This window comes from Camelus ferus, chromosome 36, assembly GCF_009834535.1.
Source record: "Camelus ferus isolate YT-003-E chromosome 36, BCGSAC_Cfer_1.0, whole genome shotgun sequence".
In the NCBI taxonomy this organism is placed as follows: Eukaryota; Metazoa; Chordata; class Mammalia; order Artiodactyla; family Camelidae; genus Camelus; species Camelus ferus.
Genome location: NC_045731.1, coordinates 6,067,624 through 6,079,324, shown reverse-complemented (window position 1 = coordinate 6,079,324; position 11,701 = coordinate 6,067,624).

Here is an 11,701-nt window from a genome sequence, read left to right as displayed (position 1 = left end):
ATCCATACATATATATGGGAGGTAATAGCTCCAACTCAGTTTTACAGTGAATTCTGCAGGAACTGAAAACCGACACTGGAAACAGACGGGAAACCAGAGTAAAAATTTTTCCTGCAACCCGTTCAATTTGTGCTAGATAAACTAACGTCTCTCCACATGCTCAGTTCTGAGAGATAAGTGTGTGTGAAAGCCGAAATTCACTAGATGTTGGGAACACAAGTTTCTTCAGGTGCAAATCACTCGATACTATATATGGGATGTACTAGCCCCAACCCCTTTTTACAGTGAAAACTGCAGAAAATTCAAGCCAGCACTAGGAAACACACTGAGCAACCAAAGTAAAGTTTCTCCTGCAACCCGTTCCATTGTGCTAGATGAACAACGTCTCTCCACATGCTCAGTTCACAGAGATAATTGTGTGTGAAAGCCGTACTTCAACTAGCTTGTTGGGAACAGTAAGTTTCTTTCATTGCAAACTCCACTCCATAATATCTATGGGGAGGTACTAGCTCCAATTCTGTTTTACTGTGAAAACTGCAGGAACTTCAACCGCAGTAGGAAACAGACTGAGAAACCAGAGTAAAAGTTTCTCCTGCAACCCGTTCCATTTGTACTCGATGACGTACGTCTCTCCACTGCTCAGTTCTGAGACATATGTGTGAGTTAAAACAGTCCCTTCGCCTTGCTTGTTGGAACACAAAGTTTCTTTTCAGTTGCAAACTCCAATCCATACATATATTATGGGGAGATAATAGCTCCATCTCGGTTTTACAGTGAATACTGCAGGAACGGCAAACCGAAACTGGGAAACGACTGAGAAACCAGAGTAAAAGTTTCTCTTGCAACCCGTGCCTTTGTGCTAGATAAACGAACGTCTCTCCACATGCTAAGTTTCTGAGTGATATCTTGTGTGAAAGCCATCCTTCAACTAGCTTGATGGGAAAACAAAGTTTCTCAGTTGCAAACACCAATCCATACATATCTATGGGTATGTGCTTGCTCCAACTAGGTTTTACAGTAAAAACTGCAGAAACATCAAAACAGGCACTAGGGAAATTGACTGAGAACCTGGAGTAAATGTTTCTCCTGCAAACCGTTCAATTTGTGCTAGATGAACGAACGTATCTCCACATGCTCAGTTCTGAGATTATGTGTGTGAAAGCCGTCCTTCGCCTTGCTTGATGGGAACACAATTATCTTTCATTTGCAAACTCCAAACCATACATATATATGGGGGAGGTAGGTAATAGCTCCAATCAGTTTTACAGTGAATTCTGCAATAACTGCAAAACGACACTGGGAAACAGACTGTGAAACCAGAGTAAAAATTTCTCCTGCAACCAGTTCCATTTGTGCTAGATAACGAACGTCTCTCCACATGCTCAGTTTGAGAGATAAGGTGTGTGAAAGAAGTCCTCACCTAGCTTATTGGGAACACAAATTTTTTTCAGGTGCAAAATCCACTCCATACATTATATGGGGATGTACTAGCCCCAACCCCTTCTTACAGTGAAAACTGCAGAAAATTCAACCAGCACTAGGAAACACACAGAGCAACCAAAGAAAAGTTCTCCTGAAACCCGTTCCATTTTTGTAGATGAACGAACGTCTCTCCACATGCTCAGTTCTGAGAGATAAGTGTGTGTGAAAGCCATTATTCACCTACTTTGTTGGGAACACAAGTTTTTTCAGTTGCAAACTCCACTCCATCACTTATAAAGGGAGGTACTAACTTAACTCGGTTTACAGTGAAACTGCAGGAACTTCAAACGGCACTAGAAACAGACTGAGGACCAGAGTAAAATTTTCCCTGCAAACCTTTCACTGTGTGCTAGATAACGAACGTCTCTCGACATGCTCATTCTGAGAGAAATTATGTGTGAAAGCCGTCCTTCACTAGCTTTGGGACACAAAGTTTCTTTAGGTTGCAAACTCCAATCCATACATATAAATGGGGAGGTACTAGCTCCAACTCGGTTTTACAGGAAAACTGCAGGAATTTCAAACCGGCACTAGGAAACAGACTGAGAAACCAAGGTAAAAGTTTCTCATGCAACCCGGGTCCATGTTTGCTAGATGAAAGAATTGTCTCTCCACATGCTCACTTCTCAGTCATAAGTGGGTGTGAACCCGAATTTCAACTAGCTTTTTGGGAAACACAAGTTTCTTTTCAGTAGCTAACCCACTCCATACATATCTATGGGGTATGGGCTAGCTCCAACTCGGTTTTACAGTGAAAACTGCAGGAACTGCAAACCAGCACTAGGAAACAGACTGTGAAACCAGAGTAAAAATTTCTCCTGCAACCCGTTCCATTTGTGCTCGATGAACAAACGTCTCTCCACATGCTCAGTTCTGAGAGTTATGTTGAGTTAAAACATTCCTTCACCTTGCTTGTTGGGAACAAAAGTTCTTTCAGTGCGCAACTCCATTCCATACATATATAGGGAGGTAATAGCTCCATCTCGGTTTTACAGTGAAATGCAGGAACTGCAAACCGAAACTGGGAAACAGATGACAAACCCGAGTAAAACTTTCTCCAGGAAACCCGTTCCTTTGTGCTAGATAAACGAACGTATATCCACATGCTCAGTTTCTGAGAGTAAGTGTGTGTGAAAGCCGAAATTCACTTAGCTTGTTGGGAACACAAATTCTTTTCAAGGGTGCAAACTCCACACCATACATATATCATAGGGAGGTATTAGCCCAAAAACTTTTTTACAGTGAAAAGTGCAGGAAATTCAACAAGCACTAGAAACACACTGAGCAACCAGAATAAAATTTCCTCCTGCAACCAGTTCCCTCTTGTGCTAGATGAACGATCGTCTCTCCACGTGCTCTTTTCTGAGAGAAATTATGTTAAAAGCCGTCCTTCACTAGCTTGTTGGGAACCTAATTTTCTTTTAGGTTGCAAACTCCATTCCATATAGATATGGGGAGGTACTAGCTCCAACTCGGTTTACAGGGAAACTGCAGGAACTTCTAACCGCAACTAGGAAACAGACTGAGAAACCAGAGTAAAGTTCTCCTGCACCCGTTCCCATTGTGCTGAGAACCAACGTCTCTCCACATGCTCAGTTCTGAGAGATAATTGTGTGTGAACGCCGTACTTCACCTAACTTCTAGGGAACACAAAGTTTATTTTAAGTTGCAAACTCCACTCCATAATATCTATGGGGAAGTACTAGCTGCAAATCGGTTTCTGTGAAAACTGCAGGAACTTCAAACCGGCACGAGGAAATACTGAGAAAACGGAGTAAAAGTTTCTCCTGTAACCCGTTCCATTTTTGCTAGATGAACGAACGAACTCTCCACATGATCCGTTCTGAGGAGACATAAGTGTGTGTGAAAGCCGTCCTCACCTAGCTTGTTGGGAACACAAGTTCTTTTCAGATGCAAACTCCACTCCATACATATCTAGGGTATGGGGTAGATCGACTCGGTTTTACAGTGAAACTGCAGGAACTTCAAACCGGCACTAGGGAAACAGACTGAGAAACCAGAGTAAATGTTTCTACTGCCAACACGTTCCCTTTCTGCTACATAACGAACGTCTCTCCACATGCTCAGTTCTGAGTGATAAGTTGTGGTGTGAAAGCCGTCCTTCAACTAGCTTGTTGGGAACACAAAGTTTTCTTTTCAGTTGCAAACACCAATCCATATATATCTATGGGTATGGGCTTGCTCCAAAGAGGTTTTACAGTGAAAACTGCAGAAACATCAAACAGGCACTAGGATAATAGACTGAGAAATGGAGTAAATGTTTCTCCTGCAAACCGTTCCCTTTGTGCTAGATGAACGAACGTCTCTCCACTGCTCAGTTCTGAGATTTAGTGTGTGTGAAAGCCGTCCTTCGCCTTGCTTGATTGAACACAAATTATCTTTTTGCAAACCAATCCATACATATATATGGGGGAGGGGTAATAGCCAACTCAGTTTTACAGTGAATTCTGCAGGAACTGCAAACTGACACTGATAAACAGATGTGAAACCAGAGTAAAAATTTCTACTGCTACCCATTCCATTTGGTAGTAGTGAACGAACGTCTCTCCACATGCTCATTCCGAGATAATTGTGTGTGAAATCCGTACTTCAACTAGCTTGTTGGGAACAACTAAGTTTCTTCCGTTGCAAACTCCACTCCACACATATATGGGTATGGGCAGCTCCAACTCGGTTTTACAGTGAAAACTTCTGAACTTCAAACCGGTATGTGGAAACAGACTGAGAAACCAGAGTAAAAGTTTCTCCTGAACACGTTCCCTTTCTGCTAGATGAACGAACGTCTCTCCACATGCTAAGGTCTGAGAGATAAGTGTGTGTGAAAGCCGTCTTCACCTAGCTTGTTTGGGATAACAAAGTTTCATTCAGTTGCCAACTCCACTCCATACATATATAGGGGAGTACTAGGCTCCAACCCGGTTTGTACAGTGAAAACTGCAGAAACATCATACCGAAACTGGAAACAGACTGACAAACCAGAGTAAAACTTTCTCCTGCAACCCGTTCCTTTGTGCTAGATAAACGAACGACTATCCACATGCTCAGTTCTGAGAGATAAGTGCGTGTGAAAGCCGAAATTCACTTAGCTTGTTGGGAACACAAAGTTTCTTTTCAGGTGCAAACTCCACACCATACATATATATAGGGAGGTATTAGCCCCAACACTTTTTTACAGTGAAAGTGCAGGAAATTCAAACAAGCACTAGGAACACACTGAGCAACCTGAGTAAAAGTTCCTCCTGCAACCAGTTCCCTTTGTGCTAGATGAACGATCGTCTCTCCACGTGCTCTTTTCTGAGAGAAAATTATGTGTAATAGCCGTCCTTCAACTAGCTTGCTGGGAACACTAAATTTCTTTTAGGTTGCAAACTCCATTCCATACAAATATATGGGGAGGTACTAGCTCCAACTCGGTTTTACAGGGAAAACTGCAGGAACTTCTAACCGGCACTAGGAAACAGACTGAGAAACCAGAGTAAAATTTTCTCCTGCAACCCGTTCCCTTTGTGCTAGATGAACCAACGTCTCTCCACATGCTCAGTTCTGAGAGATAATTGTGTGTGAACACCGTACTTCACCTAACTTCTAGGGAACACAAAGTTTATTTTAAGTTGCAAACTCCACTCCATACATATCTATGGGGAAGTACTAGCTGCAAATCGGTTTCTGTGAAAACTGCAGGAACTTCAAACCGGCACCAGGAAACATACTGAGAAACCGGAGTAAAAGTTTCTCCTGTAACCCGTTCATTTTTGCTAGATGAACGAATGACTCTCCACATGATCCGTTCTGAGACATAAGTGTGTGTGAAAGCCGTCCTTCACCTAGCTTGTTGGGAACACAAAGTTTCTTTTAAGATGCAAATTCCACTCCATACATATCTAAGGGTATGGGCTAGATCGACTCGGTTTTACAGTGAAAACTGCAGGAACTTCAAACCGGCACTAGGAAACAGACTGAGAAACCAGAGTAAAAGTTTCTACTGCAACACGTTCCCTTTCTGCTACATGAACGAACGTCTATCCACATGCTCAGTTCTGAGTGATAAGTGTGTGTGAAAGCCGTCCTTCACCTAGCTTGTTGGGAACACAAAGTTTCTTTTCAGTTGCAAACACCAATCCATATATATCTATGGGTATGGGCTTGCTCCAAAGAGGTTTTACAGAGAAAACTGCAGAAACATCAAACAGGCACTAGGAAATAGACTGAGAAACTGGAGTAAATGTTTCTCCTGCAAACCGTTCCCTTTGTGCTAGATGAACGAACGTCTCTCCACATGATCAGTTCTGAGATTTATGTGTGTGAAAGCCGTCCTTCGCCTTGCTTGATTGGAACACAAATTATCTTTTCTTTTGCAAACTCCAATCCATACATATATATGGGGGAGGTAATAGCTCCAACTCAGTTTTACAGTGAATTCTGCAGGAACTGCAACCGACACTGGGAAACAGACTGTGAAACCAGAGTAAAAATTTCTCCTGCAACCCGTTCCATTTGTGCTAGTTAAACGAACGTCTCTCCACATGCTCAGTTCTGAGAGATAAGTGTGTTTGAAGCCGAAATTCACCTAGCTTGTTGGGAACACAAAGTTTCTTTCAGGTGCAAAATCCACTCGATACTTATATATGGGGATGTACTAGCCCCAACAACTTTTTACAGTGAAAAACTGCAGAAAATTCAAACCAGCACTAGGAAACACACAGAGCAACCAAAGTAAAAGTATCTCCTGCAAACCGTTCCATTTTTGCTAGATGAACGAACGTCTCTCCATATGCTCAATTCTGAGAGATAAATGTGTGTGAAAGCCGTACTTCACCAAGCTTGTGGGGAACACTAAGTTTCTTTTCAGTTGCAAACTCCACTCCATAAATATATATGGGGAGGGTACTAGCTCCAAATCTGTTTTACTGTGAAAACTGCAGGAACTTCAAACCGGCAGTAGGAAACAGACTGAGAAACCAGAGTAAAAGTTTCTCCTACAACCCGTTCAATTTGTGCTAGATGAACCAAAGTCTCTCCACATGCTCATTTCTGAGAGATAATTGTGTGTGAACGCCGTACTTTACCTAACTTGTTGGGAACACAAAGTTTCTTTTCAGTTGCAAATCCATTCTACACATATCTATGGGTATGTCCTAGCTCCAACTCGGTTTTACAGTGAAAACTGCAGGAAATTTAAACCGGCATGAGGAAACAGACTGAGAATCCAGAGTAAAAGTTTCTCCTGCTACCCGTTCCCTTTCTGCTAGATGAACGAACGTCTCTCCACATGCTCAGTTCTGAGAGATAAGTTTGTGTGAAAGCCGTCCTTCACATAGCTTGTTGGGAACACAAAGTTCTTTTCAGTTGCCAAATTCAATCCATACTTATATATGGGGAGGTACTAGCTCCTAAACTGTTTTACAGTGAAAACTGCAGAAACTTCATACCGGCACGAGGAAAAGACTGAGAAACCAGAGTAGAACTTACACCTGCAACCCGTTCCATTTGTGCTAGATGAACGAACGTCTCTCCACATGCTCAGTTCGCAGAGATAATTGTGTGTGAAAGCCATACTTCAACTAGCTTGTTGGGAACACTAAGTTTCTTTCCAGTTGCAAAACTCCACTCCACACGTATATATGGGTGTGGGCAAGCTCCAACTCGGTTTTACAGTGAAAACTTCAGGAACTTCAAACCGGTATGTGGAAACAGACTGAGAAACCAGAGTAAAAGTTCTCCTGCAACACGTTCCCTTTCTGCTAGATGAACGAACGTCTCTCCACATGCTAAGGTCTGAGAGATAAGTGTGTGTGAAAGCCGTCCTTCACCTAGCTTGTTGGGATAACAAAGTTTCATTTCAGTTGCCAACTCCACTCCATACATATATATGGGGAGGTACTAGCTCCAACCCTGTTTTACAGTGAAAACTGCAGATACTTCATACCGGCACTAGGAAACAGACTGAGAAACCAGAGTAAAAGTTTCCCCTGCAACCCGTTCCATTTGTGCTCGATGAACGTACATCTCTCCACATGCTCAGTTCTGAGAGTTATGTGTGAGTTAAAACATTCCTTCACCTTGCTTGTTGGAACACAAAGTTTCTTTTCAGTTGCAAACTCCATTCCATACATATATATGGGGAGGTAATAGCTCCATCTCGGTTTTACAGTGAATAATGCAGGAACTGCAAACCGAAACTGGGAAACAGACTGACAAACCAGAGTATAACTTTCTCCTGCAACCCGTTCCTTTGTGCTAGATAAACGAACGTATATCCACATGCTCAGTTCTGAGAGATAAGTGTGTGTGAAAGCCGAAATTCACTTAGCTTGTTGGGAACACAAAGTTTCTTTTCAGGTGCAAACTCCACACCATACATATATATAGGGAGGTATTAGCCCCAACACTTTTTTACAGTGAAAAGTGCAGGAAATTCAAACAAGCACTAGGAAACACACTGAGCAACCTGAGTAAAAGTTCCTCCTGCAACCAGTTCCCTTGTGCTAGATGAACGATCGTCTCTCCACATGCTCTTTTCTGAGAGAAAATTATGTGCAAAAGCCGTCCTTCAAATAGCTTGTTGGGAACACTAAATTTCTTTTATGTTGCAAACACCATTCCATACATATATATGGGGAGGTACTAGCTCCAACTCGGTTTTACAGGGAAAACTGAAGGAACTTCTAACCGGCACTAGGAAACAGACAGAAACCAGTGTAAAATTTTCTCCTGCAACCCGTTCCCTTTGTGCTAGATGAACCAACGTCTCTCCACATGCTCATTTCTGAGAGATAAGTGTGTGTGAACGCCGTACTTCAACTAACTTCTTGGGAACACAAAGTTTCTTTTCAGTTGTAAACTCCCCTCCGTACATATCTATGGGTATGGGCAAGCTCCAACTCGGTTTTACAGTGAAAACTGCAGGAACTTCAAACCGGCACGAGGAAACAGACTGAGAAACCAGAGTAAAAGTTTCTCCTGCAAGCTGTTCCCTTTCTGCTAGATGAACGAACGTCTCTCCACATGCTCAGTTCGGAGAGATAAGTGTGTGTGAAAGCCGTAATTCACCTAGTTTGTTCGGAACACAAAGTTTATTTTAAGTTGTAAACTCCACTCCATACATATCTATGGGGAAGTACTAGCTGCAAATCGGTTTCTGTGAAAACTGCAGGAACTTCAAACCGGCACGAGGAAACATACTGAGAAAACGGAGTAAAAGTTTCTCCTGTAACCCGTTCCATTTTTGCTAGATGAACGAACGACTCTCCACATGATCCGTTCTGAGACATAAGTGTGTGTGAAAGCCGTCCTTCACCTAGCTTGTTGGGAACACAAAGTTTCTTTTCAGATGCAAACTCCACTCCATACATATCTAAGGGTATGGGGTAGATCGACTCGGTTTTACAGTGAAAACTGCAGGAACTTCAAACCGGCACTAGGAAACAGACTGAGAAACCAGAGTAAATGTTTCTACTGCAACACGTTCCCTTTCTGCTACATGAACGAACGTCTCTCCACATGCTCAGTTCTGAGTGATAAGTGTGTGTGAAAGCCGTCCTTCAACTAGCTTGTTGGGAACACAAAGTTTCTTTTCAGTTGCAAACACCAATCCATATATATCTATGGGTATGGGCTTGCTCCAAAGAGGTTTTACAGTGAAAACTGCAGAAACATCAAACAGGCACTAGGAAATAGACTGAGAAACTGGAGTAAATGTTTCTCCTGCAAACCGTTCCCTTTGTGCTAGATGAACGAACGTCTCTCCACATGCTCAGTTCTGAGATTTATGTGTGTGAAAGCCGTCCTTCGCCTTGCTTGATTGGAACACAAATTATCTTTCTTTTGCAAACTCCAATCCATACATATATATGGGGGAGGTAATAGCTCCAACTCAGTTTTACAGTGAATTCTGCAGGAACTGCAAACTGACACTGATAAACAGACTGTGAAACCAGAGTAAAATTTCTACTGCAACCCATTCCATTTGTGCTAGATGAACGAACGTCTCTCCACATGCTCAGTTCGCAGAGATAATTGTGTGTGAAATCCGTACTTCAACTAGCTTGTTGGGAACACTAAGTTTCTTTCCAGTTGCAAACTCCACTCCACACATATATATGGGTATGGGCAAGCTCCAACTCGGTTTTACAGTGAAAACTTCAGGAACTTCAAACCGGTATGTGGAAACAGACTGAGAAACCAGAGTAAAAGTTTCTCCTGCAACACGTTCCCTTTCTGCTAGATGAACGAACGTCTCTCCACATGCTCAGGTCTGAGAGATAAGTGTGTGTGAAAGCCGTCCTTCACCTAGCTTGTTGGGATAACAAAGTTTCATTTCAGTTGCCAACTCCACTCCATACATATATATGGGGAGGTACTAGCTCCAACCCGGTTTTACAGTGAAAACTGCAGAAACATCATACCGGCACTAGGAAACAGACTGAGAAACCAGAGTAAAAGTTTCCCCTGCAACCCGTTCCATTTGTGCTCGATGAACGTACGTCTCTCCACATGCTCAGTTCTGAGACTTATGTGTGAGTTAAAACATTACTTCGCCTTGCTTGTTGGGAACACAAAGTTTCTTTTCAGTTGCAAACTCCATTCCATACATATATATGGGGAGGTAATAGCTCCATCTCGGTTTTACAGTGAATAATGCAGGAACTGCAAACCGAAACTGGGAAACAGACTGACAAACCAGAGTAAAACTTTCTCCTGCAACCCGTTCCTTTGTGCTAGATAAACGAACGACTATCCACATGCTCAGTTCTGAGAGATAAGTGTGTGTGAAAGCCGAAATTCACTTAGCTTGTTGGGAACACAAAGTTTCTTTTCAGGTGCAAACTCCACACCATACATATATATAGGGAGGTATTAGCCCCAACACTTTTTTACAGTGAAAAGTGCAGGAAATTCAAACAAGCACTAGGAAACACACTGAGCAACCTGAGTAAAAGTTCCTCCTGCAACCAGTTCCCTTTGTGCTAGATGAACGATCGTCTCTCCACGTGCTCTTTTCTGAGAGAAAATTATGTGTAATAGCCGTCCTTCAACTAGCTTGCTGGGAACACTAAATTTCTTTTAGGTTGCAAACTCCATTCCATACAAATATATGGGGAGGTACTAGCTCCAACTCGGTTTTACAGGGAAAACTGCAGGAACTTCTAACCGGCACTAGGAAACAGACTGAGAAACCAGAGTAAAATTTTCTCCTGCAACCCGTTCCCTTTGTGCTAGATGAACCAACGTCTCTCCACATGCTCAGTTCTGAGAGATAATTGTGTGTGAACACCGTACTTCACCTAACTTCTAGGGAACACAAAGTTTATTTTAAGTTGCAAACTCCACTCCATACATATCTATGGGGAAGTACTAGCTGCAAATCGGTTTCTGTGAAAACTGCAGGAACTTCAAACCGGCACCAGGAAACATACTGAGAAACCGGAGTAAAAGTTTCTCCTGTAACCCGTTCATTTTTGCTAGATGAACGAATGACTCTCCACATGATCCGTTCTGAGACATAAGTGTGTGTGAAAGCCGTCCTTCACCTAGCTTGTTGGGAACACAAAGTTTCTTTTAAGATGCAAATTCCACTCCATACATATCTAAGGGTATGGGCTAGATCGACTCGGTTTTACAGTGAAAACTGCAGGAACTTCAAACCGGCACTAGGAAACAGACTGAGAAACCAGAGTAAAAGTTTCTACTGCAACACGTTCCCTTTCTGCTACATGAACGAACGTCTATCCACATGCTCAGTTCTGAGTGATAAGTGTGTGTGAAAGCCGTCCTTCACCTAGCTTGTTGGGAACACAAAGTTTCTTTTCAGTTGCAAACACCAATCCATATATATCTATGGGTATGGGCTTGCTCCAAAGAGGTTTTACAGAGAAAACTGCAGAAACATCAAACAGGCACTAGGAAATAGACTGAGAAACTGGAGTAAATGTTTCTCCTGCAAACCGTTCCCTTTGTGCTAGATGAACGAACGTCTCTCCACATGATCAGTTCTGAGATTTATGTGTGTGAAAGCCGTCCTTCGCCTTGCTTGATTGGAACACAAATTATCTTTTCTTTTGCAAACTCCAATCCATACATATATATGGGGGAGGTAATAGCTCCAACTCAGTTTTACAGTGAATTCTGCAGGAACTGCAAACCGACACTGGGAAACAGACTGTGAAACCAGAGTAAAAATTTCTCCTGCAACCCGTTC